The sequence below is a fragment of the Eptatretus burgeri genome, chromosome 2 (genome assembly GCF_056783735.1).
Source record: "Eptatretus burgeri isolate ZD-2024b chromosome 2, Ebu_testis_v1, whole genome shotgun sequence".
NCBI lineage: Eukaryota > Metazoa > Chordata > Myxini > Myxiniformes > Myxinidae > Eptatretus > Eptatretus burgeri.
In genome coordinates, this window is record NC_140962.1 from 99,806,182 (window position 1) to 99,821,113 (window position 14,932).

At 42.2% G+C, this 14,932-nt stretch overlaps 1 pseudogene; it reads right to left on the reverse strand.

The window, feature by feature from the left end:
* Positions 1 to 14,507: 14,507 nt before the first annotated feature.
* On the reverse strand, positions 14,508 to 14,648 carry LOC147032665 (signal recognition particle RNA; annotated as a pseudogene).
* Positions 14,649 to 14,932: the final 284 nt, after the last annotated feature.

Sequence of the window (14,932 nt, forward strand, 5' to 3'; positions counted from 1 at the left end):
GTGACCTTTCACAATCCTCAGCATTCATTATAGCACTCGGCTCGACGGTTGCAATGACACAGATTTTCAAAATATTCAACCTCCGTGGCTCACCCCCATTTAGGCCGTGCACAAAGGGACGCTCTGGCTTATATTGAGAAAATAGTTCGGCCCACTAAAGATGTGATGTCTAAAGAAAAAGGACCAAGTGGCATTTAACGTGACAAATGATGCAACAGCATGAACTTGACTCCTTTTTGTGAATGAGCAAAAGGAAGGCAATGAGCAAACATACACATGGCAGAGGCTAGGATATATAATCCTAGCTTGTGATAACAATTGCAAAAACCCTTTGCAGTTATGGATATGAGTGTGAAGTTGTTAAGCAATTATATTCACAAGTTTTTGCTTCATTAATTATATTGTTCCCAACAAAAGCTTTTTCACTCTGAAAGGCAATACTTTGGTCGGTCACAGCTTAAATAGCAGTAAAGGGTGTTATGGTAGGGTATTGTAAAATAATGGAGTCAAAGTTCTAATGTGTACTTCATATGGAAGAAGATGTGTGTTTATTTGTAAATGTATGCATCAGTGTATGGTGTGCAGAAGAAACGAGGGAGTTTACATTTCTGCCATATTGGTGTGCTGCAGAAATTGATGCAACCGTATGTTTCAGCCTTGTCAAAAGGGATCTTTAACATGCACAACTTGTTGTCTCAGGGTGTTTTGGGGCTTGAAGGCAGTGGAGATCCAAAACCTTGAGAAGGTTCACATCTTCAGTAGGCAAAGCTATTTTCTCAATATAAGCCGGTGTCTTCCGAAGTCTCCATGTCATTTTATCCCACATGTGGAACCGAGAACTTGGAGAGGTGAATACTCTTCAAGCTCTTCTCGCCGAATGAATGTGCTACTTGTGAATATTTTGCAGCTATAAAACTTGGGTGGAGTTTAAAACAGCAAAGGGCTTACCTTGTGTATATTTTCATAGTTGCTTTATGCAGCTTTCTTTGGCAAGAAGAGAATGGGAGGCGTCCAGTTATTTATAATCCTAGCCACCTGGGGTAATTGATTAGGAAAGAACTGATTGGTTATTCCCTCCAATTACAGGTGCAAGACATGATTGGGTCTTGTTATTCGTTTATATTGTTGTGGTTTTGGAAGACGCTGGGGAGCTAAATTTAACACATAAAAGAACACTGGCATTTCGATGCAATACATCTGTAACATTTTTTTTTTAGTGAGCTTACTTCTCCTCTTGGATCAGTGAAAGGAAAAGATTCATAGTGAATGCAATTAGAACTACCCCCATTGTTCTCTTCCTCATTCTTCAACTCCGTACTTGAACCTCATTCTCAAACAACCATTCTCAAACACCATCTTTCCCTCATTCTCACACTCTATTCTCAAACCACATTCTCAAGACACTTGTCTAACATAAATCCATTTCACCAGCATTTTGACTGTCTGAGCAGCATTCCAGTGATTCGACCATCAAAAGGAATACCAGCACTTCAATTGTTTATGCAACATTCTTGCAATTACATCGTTTAAGCGAGGTTCCAATCACAGCGGGTGAGCATTTGCGCGGGCGTTGGACGTGCTGTACGGCCCTTCCACTGTCCCTGTCTCATCGTTTCACCGAACAAACCAGTAGCCCTACCCATTGTGCGTTGGGGATGAATCACGACAGCTGGATCACAGCATACTGGCCAATCAGCATGGGGGATGCCAAAAAGTGGGCATGATTGGCAACAAAGGCGAAGCCAATATTATCCCTGGCAGTGCAGCTCATAACAAGTTTGTTCTGAGTAAGAGCAGAAAGTGAACAAGTTAGTTCTAAGCGAGAGGAGAAAGAACGAATTAGCTCTGAGTTTGAGCTCTGAGTTTAAGTTCCAGTATGAGTTCCAGTACCAAAAGAGTTGGACTTTAGTTCTGAGTGAGAGAAGAGGAGAGTCGAGGGAGTCAAGTCAAGAGAGTGGCAGTTCTGAGCATCAATTAAAAGAGTCAAGGAGAACCATGCCAGGCACTAAGAATGTGACACGAAGAAGTACCAGGCGGAACGAGAATGGAGCTGTGAGGTTCCAAGCACGGTTACCACCTCCTCCGTGACCAAATCTCCTCAGAAGTGACTTCTCTCCTTACATGTCTTTTACGCACACACACACACACACACCTTACATCTTTGCATGTTTCAGCACATGGTTCATTGACTTGCATTATTGTGGGGCATAAACTGAGTCCACAATAGTTCTTTTCAGAGTTCACATGACACGCACCTGCATACACCGCACCTCACACCTACACTTCTCCATCACCAGCATCATACACCTTGTTCATTGCACATGAGCCATCCAGCTGACACCACACCCAACTTACATCGCTTTATCTATCACCCTTGCTTATCTGGCTTCCTGGAATGATTGAGGCACCTGTGTGTGTTGATTCCGTGGAAAGACAAATGACAAAGGGGCTTGTGTATATCAGGGTAAGAATCTTTCTTTGTGATTGCTTTTGCTCTGTACATAACTGTTTGCTTGTAAACACATGTCTTTTGCTTAACATGACCAATCATTTCCAACCTGCCTCATTGTCTCTTTCATCATTGGTTACACACTAGTGAATAAATAGTGGATGGGAGTTTTGCCCTGCCATTTCACTACAGCCAGAGACTAGCTGACATCTCACTTACGGAATCACTCGGCCATTTTTGATTGATAGCCGTGGGCCATTGAGAGCATGGTTCCCTATCTGGGGGGATTAATTTGCCTGGAAGGTAATGTGGTAAGTGGGCATGAGAATCCTTCCGAAATTAATCATCTCAGATGGTGCCCGTGGTTGCTTCGCAACCCATCGCTCTGCAGAGTTATCTGCGGCTCATAAGCTTCAGACTCAAAGGTCAGGAAGCGTGTCCGAGATGCCACCATAACCCAGCCGACAAACCTATAACAACGTGTTGACTGCTTTTGACATTTCACATGATACATGCTTGGGAGACTTGGTGGTGTGCGTTTCTGTCCACACTGTCGCTGATGACTCGCCAATAAACGATGGAACTGGTCCGGCAGCTTTGGTGATGAGTAGTATTGGGATTGTCATGTATGTACTACTTGTGAATGTTTTGCAGCTGTAGAGGAACTTGGGTTAAGTTTGAAACAGCAAAGGGCTTAACTTGTATTGCTTTTCATGGTTGCTTTATGCTTATGCAACTTTCTTCAGCTGGAAGAGCATAGGGGGGGGGGGAGTCAATGTATTTACAATCGTAGTTACCTGGGGTAATTCACGATGTGAGAGCAGATTGGATATTCCCTCCAATTATGGGTGAGGTAACATATATGTATACAGTTCCTATAGCAACTCTACACTCCCTTTCAAAATTTTCACCTTTTGTTGCCTTATAGCCTGGAATTAAGTTGCATTAAATAAGACTTTTTCCACCTTTATTTACACATCGTATCCCAAAACTTCCAAGTGAAAAACAAATTCTACAATTTTCAGAAAATTATTAAAAAATACAAACCTAGAATATCTTGGTTGGATAAGTGTCCACCCCCTCCCCACCCCCCCCCTCAGTTAGTACTTGGTTGAAGCACCTTTGACAGCAATTACAGCTGTGAGTCTGTTGGAATAGGTCTCGACCAACTTTACACACCTTGATTGGGAAATATTTGCCCTTTCTTCTGTAAAAAAAATTGTTCAAGCTCAATCAAGTTGTGTGGGGAGTGTTGATGACAGAAATCTTCAAGTCATGCCACAGATTTTCGATTGGATTTAGGTCGGGGCTCTGATTGGACCACTCAAGGATATTTATCTTTTTGCTCCTTTGCCACTCCAGTGTAGCTTTGGCTGTGTGCTTTGGGTCGTTGTCGTGCTGAAAGGTGAACTTCTGTCCCAATTTCAGCTTTCTTGCAGGGGGCAGCATGTTTTCCTCATGGATTTGTCTGTATTTTGTTCCATCCATTTTCCCTTCTCTTCTGGCAAGTGCTGCAGTCCGTACTGATGAGAAAGATCCCCATAACATAATGCTGCCCCCACCATGCTTCACAGTAGGGATGGTGTACTTTAGGTGATGTTCTGTGTTGGGTTTGCACCAAACAACGTTTTGCATTTAGGCCAAAAAGTTCCATATTGGTTTCATCAGACCACAAAACTTTTTGCCACATTGCTTCGAATCTCCGGAGTGGTTTTTTGCATACCTCAAATGGGACTCGAGGTGGGCGTTTTGGGGCAATGGCTTCCTTATTGCCATCCTACGATTCAGGCCAGACTTGTGGAGTGCTTGGGATATTGTTGTCATATGCACACAGTGACCAGTCTTTGCCATAAGGCATGAAGCTCTTTCGAAGTTGTCATTGGCCTCTTGGTGGCCTCTCTAATCAGTCTCCCCCTTACTTGCTCATCCATTTTGGAGGGACAGCCTGATCTCGGCAGGGTCTTTATGCCATATGCCTTCCACTCCTTAATGCAATTTAATTCCAGGCTATAAGGCAACAAAGCTTGAATATTTTTAAATGGCGTGTCGACTTTCTGTCGGCACTATATATATATGTGCATACATATACTGTATATGTAAATATCACAAAGTAAAGAAAACGTTCGTTTTACTTTGACTACATTGTATATCACCTCTTGAGCCTGCCTCATATACAGACACGCACTTATGTTGAATGCGTTTGTGTTTACCTCTAACCCAGGGGTCTCCAACCTTTTTGGGCGGAGGGCCACAAAACCAAAGTGGTGAGGGGCGGAGGGCCGCATCCCAAAAAAGGACGCTAAATTCCGAAAAAAACAATATAGAATTAATATGTGGAAATTTAAACAAAAATTAGTGCTGAATATATTTTTCTTGCCAACGAATATGATAAATGAATAATCGTGTTAAAAACACATGTGTCTAATATGAATCAAAATCATAATAAAAATTACAGAACGCTTTGATCATTGACCCTGACAAATTGGCAGTATCGCGGGCCGCATTGTAATGTAAACTTAATATGGCACCGCGGGCCGCATAAATCCGTCTAAGGGTCCGCATGTGGCCCGCGGGCCGCAGGTTGGAGACCCCTGCTCTAACCCTAACCCTAACCGCTCGGATGACAGAAAGTTTTGTCAGAAATCCTGAGCCTATCTCAACAGAAAAACACTTTACTCATACCGTAATATACATGTCGGCATCAACATAGTTTCTGCTCGCTTATGTTTACAAACAATCAAGTCCTTCACACGAATATACCTCCACTGTGTCGTTACTGCTTATGTGGACAGACCCTTACCGTCATGTGGGATAGAATAGTAAGTGATATGGTGAATGGGTTCTCTATGATGCAAAGAACGAGAATGACAGTTTCAAGTAATGTCCTGAATCAAACTCAGTCCACACTCAACCCAATTTTAAACCCACCTGCTTTCAGATCAATAATGTAGTACATTACTGCCATCATCCAATGCTCACGACATTTTCATTATGACTTTGTTCTATGAAAAGACCAAGACATATTCTACATCTCCTTTCCAAAATGTTGGAAATAAACAAACAGACAATTAATTATACACACAATGTGATCGTGGCAGAAAGAGCATATTTCAAACAAACAAAGGGTCTCGGGGTGGAGGGGAAGGGGTGGGAAGTGATTTCAATTCAATGGAACAATTACGTTTTTAATATCATCTCTCACCAGAATCTGCTCGTTATCAAATTATGCAGATGACATTTCACAGTGTTTAACGAGCTACGCAGAGGTCTGAAAAACCAATGAAGTTTTCACCGTCTAATCACACTGAGCGGGCCGTCCCAACGCTGCGCTGCAATTTATATCGAATTTGACTCTCGGAGGGAGAGAGAGAGAGAGAGAGAGAGAGAGAGAGAGAGAGAGAGATAGAGAGAGAGAGAGACAGAGACAGAGACAGAGACAGAGACAGAGACAGAGACAGAGACAGAGACAGAGAGAGAGAGAGAGAGAGAGAGAGAGAGAGAGAGAGAGAGAGAGAGAGAGAGAGAGAGAGAGAGAGAGAGAGACACAGAGAGTAGGCCACACGGCTTATGCATAAAGAAAGAGCGGACGAAAGGCAGAATAACGTCCCTCATTGCTAACCGTGTAAATTAAATCACACTGGCCACGGTAACCGCCAGGCTGAAGAGTAATACGTGTTGAGTGTAATTCGGGTGCTCAGTCCAATGGCGGCTCACCCAGGGGCGTTGTGTGCCTTCAGCGTTTTGTGCACTTTCTTGCATAAACACGTGTATTGGACCAGAAAGGCCAGGTCGATGGGAACGTATGCTGGTGTCTGTGAGACAAAGGAACGAGCTGTCAGGTTTGTTTGCCTCTGTCTGAAGGAGGCGTCATTCATTGTGCCGTGGATCGATGGAGGTGTCACGCTAGGGGTTCTTGCAGACAAAGGGGATCACTTCATGAGTGGTGAGATAAATGAAGGGAAAGAAGAGGAGGAGAGCACTAACGTGTGGGTTTCTTAGAACGTATGCAAATTATAAATGTAAAAGCTGCTTAATTTGCTGCATCTAAATATTGTGTTGTCTTGCTTTTAAGTGATATGGATTGCATACTTGCTCACATTTTAAACTTCACTATGCATTGCATTGCATTTAAATTGCTTTCTTTTTTCTGTTAAAATCCGAACATTTAGATGGCATTAATTAATACAATGCAGTCAATCTGGCTTTATGGATTTAACACTCTGGGAAAAGCTTGCAGAGGCCAACTTAGTTGCTCTGCTTTGTAATATTTTGCTTCGAGTTGCCCATATCTCCAACATCTGACCATGTCCATCATTGCATTGATTCACTAAACTGCCAGAGTGTGATCACAATTTTTATATTTCCAGGAGAACACATCATGTACATTCCACATAAGAAATCTCAAGATTTACGAGGATAGGAATGTTTGCATTTGTAAGAGTTTTGTCACAAACTTTAATCAGGAGCATTGTACTGCATCAAGAGAAAGTTTTGTTGTGAAAAATTATTTCACGAGGACAGTAAAACAGGAACAATTATTTTTGAGAAATGGCCCAAGTAATAATGTATTGGAGTGATATGCAATTAATATTCAAGGTATGCTTCTCCATCTAACGAGCTGCAAATGCATGCTTTAATTAAGCGAGTGCAACTTTTGGTCAAAAATGCTTTAATTGAGCGACTACAACTTTTTGTCAGAATAATATGGTTACAAATGCTCAATGTGGTGATTCAAAAAGGATTTTTCAATAAAATGCACCCTCACATACCCTTAAGTTGTGATAATCAAAAGAAAATAAGGGCAAAGCACATGGCATAGTGGTTGAATGTGGAGACTTAGATAATCGTGTTTTGAACTCTAAACATTGGTTTGCTCTTCATTTGACCATTGAAAATGGATTTGGAAGCTTTTGTTTGGATCTTCAGTGGAATGCTCCTTCCGCACCACTCTCCGCCCAATGTCCTCGAGCCCGAGTCTTCACAAAAGCCCAAGATTTATGGTTTAATTACCGAGAACAGCACCAGAAAGGCAGGGTTTCAAAATTAAACACCATTAGATTCCCAAAAGTTATTCTTTTTTTGGCAAAGACATGCTTTAATGGCTCTATCCTTTCAATAAAGTATACTTCAGTGAAGGCTTCATATAAAACCTCGGAAAATGGGCTTCCCTCTATCTCAGAAATATAATAAAAACACACACATGAAAAAAAACACACTCTATTGGTTGATTTTTGGGAAGCAGAAACATTACTGCAGTAATGCTAAATCTTTGGGCCTATTTTGAAACAAATAATAGTTCAATGAATTTGGGCCTTCACAGGTTGAAAATGTTTTCACTTCATAGATTTAAAAGAGCAAACTTCAGCATAAAAGTATTTGCAAAAGGAAAGTTTAAATTTCTAGTTCAAATTTTTTTTTCGGAAATCAATAGTAATGGTTTTGAAAGGAAAACAAAACAAACCAAAAGCAGCAAATCTCCACAATGTATGAGTTGGGAGTTTGAGACCTTGAGTAAAAATTATTCCAAGGTCACTTCCCTCCATCATGACAGTGTGGTTGCCAGTGAGGGGAAATGTAAGACCCATATAGCATTTTTGTGCTGATCACGCTTGCATCGTTGTGTATTATACACAGTCTGGATGCCGAATGCTTTCTTGAAGGATCACCACTCTCGCAAAACATCTCTTTATTGACTTTGCGAGGTCATGATTGATATTATTCTGGAGGAATTGAGTAATTGTCCACCTGGTCAAGGACAAACCCGGGTATTTCCCAGAATGATGAGAAAAGCATTTTGAGTGTTTCAAAAAATGAAATTTTGAAAAGTAATTCATCATAAACAAATTAGTATAAAAGTCTGTTCTGGACAACCCACCCTCCCCTCACACAGCTCTCCTCTCACTCATTTTCTCTCTCCTCCTCTGAAGCAGCCAGGAAATACAACAACCAGCAGCCATGGCTTAGTTTTACATAATTACACCCGACCCAGGGAGCAGTTTGTATTGTTCAATGTTCAACAATGTGTTATTGTTCAATAAACACCCACTCAAAACTTTCAAATCTTTGATACAGGAAATGTTTTATTGCATAAATAATAATACAACTTAAACATACTGGATATCTGAGCTTTACAAGATGTTGAATCCTTTACTATTATCTGAAAATTGACAAAGTAAATTTGATAACTGTCCAAGACGTGAATGAGTTTTAATGTTTGAAACAGAGATGGAAACTCAGGAAAGTGTATATTTTCATTATGCACTACCTGATGTTTGGATGCAGAAATTGAGGCTGGTGGAGGTGCTATTAATTAATAACAAAAGAAAGCAAGTTCACAGACTCTCATGGGATCAAAGGGTATAGTTTTCCAGAAGAAACTTTGTTTTTACAAAGCAAACATGACTTCCAAATTACATCAAAAATGAATCATTTTACCAGGTACCTTAGGGTACTCAATATTAGTTATGATTCCCTAAGTTATAGCAGATAAACAATAAATAGATATTTTAACATCAGAAGATATGTATGTACAAATATTGTGTTGTCTTGCTTTTAAGTGGTCAGAGAGATTTTCCTGAGTTAGATCCTAAGGGTGTTCACAAATTACCATTTGAAATTCAAAACATAACAAAAAAATAATGAAACAGGATACAATGATGTTGTTGCAATTTTAGTTACTCTATACTGTATATATATATATATATATATATATATATATATATATATATATATATATATATATATATATATATATATATATATATATATATATATATATATATATTGTAACGAATTTGGAATTCAATTGCACACAACATACAGGTTCCCTAAGTCAGCTATGTCGATAAGTGCATGTTCCCTAGATAGCTCACCATCCATTGTTTAAATGTTTTGAAATCGATTAGATGCGCTGTGGATTGATTTAATAGTTAGGGAGCGAACAATGGAGACGTCCCTCCCCCTCTTCTGCGAAGAGGAAGAAGAACCCTGCCATCCCATGACGTCAACTCCCTCCCACCCATGATTGAGCGGGGGTGAGGGGGGTGGATCACGAGGGCATGAGTCACGCCGGGTGCGGGAGAGGGGGTGGGAAGGATAAAGGGGGGATCCTTTCTTTGTTCGTGTAAAGAGTCTCGTGGGAGTCCCGTGGTAGGGCTGAGTTCGTGGGCTGAGTTCGTGGGAGTCCCGTGGCAGAGTTCGTGAAGAAGTCCCGTTCTAAGTCCCGTGTGCAGAGTTCGTGTGCTGAGTCCCATGGGAGGAGTAAGCTTTTTTGCTTCGGAGAGAGCAGTTGTTCAGCAGGCCATCGGGTCTTGCTTGGCTTGCTTGGCTTGAGGCCTTTGGAAGCTTTTTGCTTCGGCTGGCTCAGTGAGCTTCAGCTGCTGCTTTGATTTGTAAGGAACTTGAGCCGGTTGTTCGGCATGAGCTGCGAGTGGAGGCTTCTTCCTCTTCTTCCTCTTCCTCTTGGTTCGTGGAGGTTTTCGTTCTCCATTTTGTTTCGCGGCTTGGTGCGACGCATCGGCCTCTTCTTGGAGTTGGAATCTTGGGGAAGCGACGATCGACAGGAAGGATCGGCGCCTCATCTCACCGGCATGTGTTGAGAAGCGCGGGAGGATTCGCGGGAGCTCGGGAAGGATCGCGGCGATTGGATACAGCTCGCTCTCGCTGGAGCCCGGGTCCGGACAAGTTGAAGACCACACGAGGTGGAAAGGTTCGAGTCAAGCCCTGAGTTTCAGCTCACCTGTCCTCCGAGCTGGAGCTCGTGATTTATGGCCTCAGCCACCGTTTCTTGTGTGTGTGTGTGTGTGTGTGTGTGTGTGTGTGTGTGTGTGTGTGTGTGTGTGTGTGTGTGTGTGTGTGTGTGTGTGTGTGCGCGCGCGCGCGTGCGCGCGCGCGTGCTCGCGTGCGCGCGTGTGCGTACGTGTGTTCGTGGGCCCGTCTAATAAGTAGGAACTGCTGTTAAGTGTAAATTACTGTACATAATAAGTAGACGGTTGTAGTTCTTTTGTCGTGCTTTTGTTGCTTGTATAATTGCATACGTGTTTTGCCTTATTTAATTGTATACGTGTTTCATTATAATAAATGTCCTTGTGGGAATGTAAATCTGCGCGTTGCGTCCATTCCCTTATTGACTGAACATTTCGTGTGTTGGGAGTCAGAAAGCCATTGGTTTGCCGTAATAGGGTGACATTTGGACCGACGGTTCTCGGCGATTACGCCGCTCGGAATCGCGCACGGACAAGCTCGCCTCGGCGGTTTGATCCCTCGAGGGTGGAATACCCCGTTAGTTGGATCACGTGGGTATTTAGGTACATTGAAGATTGGCAATCGACCCTACCCCACGTGATCTGCCGATTGGCGTATTTCGGTTCTTGTACAAGGACCTGTCTCTCGGAGTTATCCGGGCGGCGATCTATATTCCGGGCGATAAGTCGGGCCGACTCGACTTGCGGCTCTGTTCAGAGTGGTCGGTTGGCGGCCGACACCCCCCCCCCCCCGGCCAGTAACAATATATACGAGGTGTGTTCAAAAAGTATCCAACCTTAATTTTTCATAAGGAAACAAATGAAGCTTGGGAGGCGTGGTTTGGTGCACATATGTTGGCGATCCTCATTAGTATATGTGAATATTTTCCCGCCTGCAGAAGCTGTCAGTCGCCGACAGACCGCCGATGAGTGAGGAAGTGTAAGTGAGCGCCGTCGGATTTTCGTTTTTGACAAAATGACGGATCACTGTGGTCTCATCGCCAGTGATCACTGTGTTGAAGACGTTGGGATCGCTGTTCACAGTCTCCAGCATGTCCTGTGCGATCTCCAAATGGAGTTGCTTCTGCTCGATCGTTAGCAGCTTTGGCACAAACTTTGCTGAGATTCTCCTTAAGCCCAAATCCTCAGTCACAATGGAATGAACAGATCCAATGCTGACGTCCGCCTTGTCTGCAAGTTCTCTGATCGTGATTTGACAATCCTGCATCAGCAGGGTCCTCACTTGGTCAATGACGATCTCATTTCGGGATGTTGAGGGCCTACCAGAACGTGCTTTACTTTCCACTAATGTGCGACTATCTTTGAAGCAGTTGTACCACTCTTTTATCTGTGTGGTGCCCATTGCTTCGTTCTGGAAGGCCTGCTGAATCTTGCGGATCGTTTCCACTTGGGAATCGCCAAGCTTTACACAAAATTTGATGCAATAGCGTTGTTCAAGTTTTTCCGTCATTTTGTCAAAAACGAAAATCCGACGGTGCTCACTTACACTTCCTCACTCATCGGCGGTCTGTCGGCGACTGACAGCTTCTGCAGGCGGGAAAATATTCACGCATACGGATTAGGATCGCCTACATACGTGCACCAAACCATGCCTCCCGAGCTTCATTTGTTTATGCACAAAAAATTAAGGTTTGATACTTTTTGAACACACCTCGTCTATATATATATATGTATATATATATATATATATATATATATATATATATATATATATATATATATATATATATATATATACACACACACACACACAACACACACACACACACACACACACACACACACACACACACACACACACACAGTTGGACCGCGCTATTTGCAGGGCCCGCGTATTCAGGGGTCATAATGTGTGACCTCCTACATTCGCGCTATTCACATATTCGCAGTTATTTATTTATTATTCCCGCACTTTCGAAGAAAAGTGGGAATATTGTGATTGTCTCCGCCGTCCGTAGACACAGTAGATATATTTATGGGGAAGTGCACAACACTTTCGGATTTTTGATATGACCCCTAGGGGCCGGGCCAGAGGGGTTGGGGTCATGGGGGTCGATTAAAAAAAAATGGTCTTGTAGCTTTTTAAATCAAACATATTCATGAGTTATACATTTAACAACATATTTTTTAAACACATGATGATCAGAGGGTGATTGGGGGGGGGGGGGTAGGGGTTGCTTTGTGGATAGGGGGTCAAAATAGCTCCTCCTACACCGTTTGAGATAGGAACTTGAAACTTTGGGCATAGTAGATATATTTATAGGGAAGTGCAAAACACTGTCGGATTTTTGATATGACCCCGAGGGGCCAGGCCAGAGGGGGTGGGGTCATGGGGGCTGATTTTTTTTTAAGTGTATTTACCATTGTACATGGTAAATTCTGTTATAAAGAACTTACTTCTGTGGCCCCCATGAGTGACAAACAGTCACAGGTTTTACTGTATTTATCTAATTGATTATGAATAATTATAATTACTATTATACACAGTTCATTCCTATGATTAAATTGATGCACAGTTCTATATTGCTGGACAGTGTTAAATTAATGTTTCATGAAATGTTGACATGCTTGCAATGACTTCTAATTTCGTAAAAATAGTAAGTCTTTGGTCATAAAGCACATCAAATAGAAAAGAATAGTCAATCCATTTTGCAAGATAAAATTTCACCTCGTGTTAATTGGACAAAGCAGTGCGCGCGGGAATATGCGATGGTGCGCCATCGACAACGTAATTCTTGTTTATTTATTTATTTTACACTTCAGGACTGGTCTCCTATATCCACCTGGGAAATTTGAAACCAGCCAACATCACAGCATTACATAAAAAAGATGCAAAACCTGATCCTCTTAACTCCAGCCCAATTAGCTCGCTGTACTTCCAATCATCAGCAAGATCATGGAATCCATAAAATAGTTGACATATAAAATCATTCCTTTTCTGTTTTAGGCCCCATATTATTCCTAATCTTCATCAATGATCTAACTGACCCTCTGGAAAATCCTCCTTACCTCTTTGCTGATGACTCCACCCTCTACCATGACATCTCTCATCCTTCTGACAAAAAGGCAGCATATCATGCCTGTGTTGTTCCTGTCCCCGTTTGTTAAAAACAATGTTAAAAGTAAATAGAGACAGAACGTTAAATTCACAATCACTTCCTCCTTCTTCCCTTATCCTTGCGATAATTCATGGACCAGTGTTTGTGTGTGTTTGTGTGTGTTTGTTTGTTGCGCTACTCCTACAGTTGTGGGTCAATACATCCAGACTAAGATCAGCATGACCTCAATTAGTGTATAGGAGAATATTTATCTTTGCCGGTAGTCTTGGGGGAGGGACGCAAATTCTCTATGTAAATGTGTATTATGTAGTGCCGCCTGCAGGTGTGAGAGGGTATTTCAAGTCTTCACCATTTGGAGCACATTATTCCTGTCCCCACGTTTTCCAGTGCAGTGAAGTGTTTTGAATTATAAACAGTGGGTATGTTTTTACTTCATGTACATAACTTCATGGGTGTTTTTTTTTTTGCCAACACAGAGCTGTCAGTTGTCTTCACTGTCAAAATAAAGGAATGCGTCAGAAGAACGTGTTACGTGCTCGGAACAAATTCACCCATCCGGTGGGCACTCTGCTGGTATAATGAAAACAAAATGATCCCCCCATCCCTCTCCATGCATAGCTACGCGATGGCTGTTCGGTCAATCGGTCAAATCGTATTAGGTTTTTCTTTCCCATCACAATCAACCTACTTACAATACTATCATATGACTCATTAATTATGATGATTATTACCCTCACCAGAGGAGAGGGTTTTGGCTCTGTCTGTTTGCTTGTTTGTTTGTTTGTTTGTCTGCACAGAACTTTAGTGTTTTTCTCTACAACTGCTTGTCAGATTGAGATGAAATTTTCACCACACGAACAAGTAAGCATGTAGAAATTTATTGATTATGACTTTATTGGTCATGTGGTGTGGCAGCCATGTTGGAAAAACGGAAAAACTTTGGACCTCTGTATCTCTGAAACCACACCAAGGAAAAATTGAAACTTGGCACTCGGAAATACGCCTCATCGGGAATAAGTGTGATTTTTTTGTGATGTCATAGGTGCCATCATTATGACGTCATTATTGCATCCACAGAACGCTACATCCGATGTTGTTGTTGTTCATCTTTCGGCTGCTCCCGTTAGGGGGTCGCCACAGTGGATCATCCGTTATGATCCGCACACTGATTTGGCACAGGTTTTACGCCAGATGCCCTTTCTGACGCAACCCTGGTCACCTCTTACGACACAGGGATAAGGATTGGGTTTCACCATGATTCCGGGCTGCACTACACCCTCTCATAGCGCGGCCCAGCGCAGAGCTCCCGTCCTCAAGTGATCCTCCAACCCAAGCCTCCGAGTAGCCGGATTACAGGCGCACGCCACTACACCCGGTATAGAACGCTACATCCGATCAGTATGAAAAATTTCAGGGTCATCTAGGGATAAATTTGTCCACAAAAAAAAATTGATGATGTTTACGGTCACGTAATTCAGCAACTATATTGGTTGTGTTTTTTTTTAATCTTCAAGAATCTTCTTCTCTGAAACGGCTGAACAAATCGAAGTAAAACTTTACATGTAGTACAGCCTATCCACGAGGAACAAAACTTTCGCACATATGACATCATAATATGTCAAATGCTTTGGCAGCCATATTGGATTTACCCTCAAACCTAT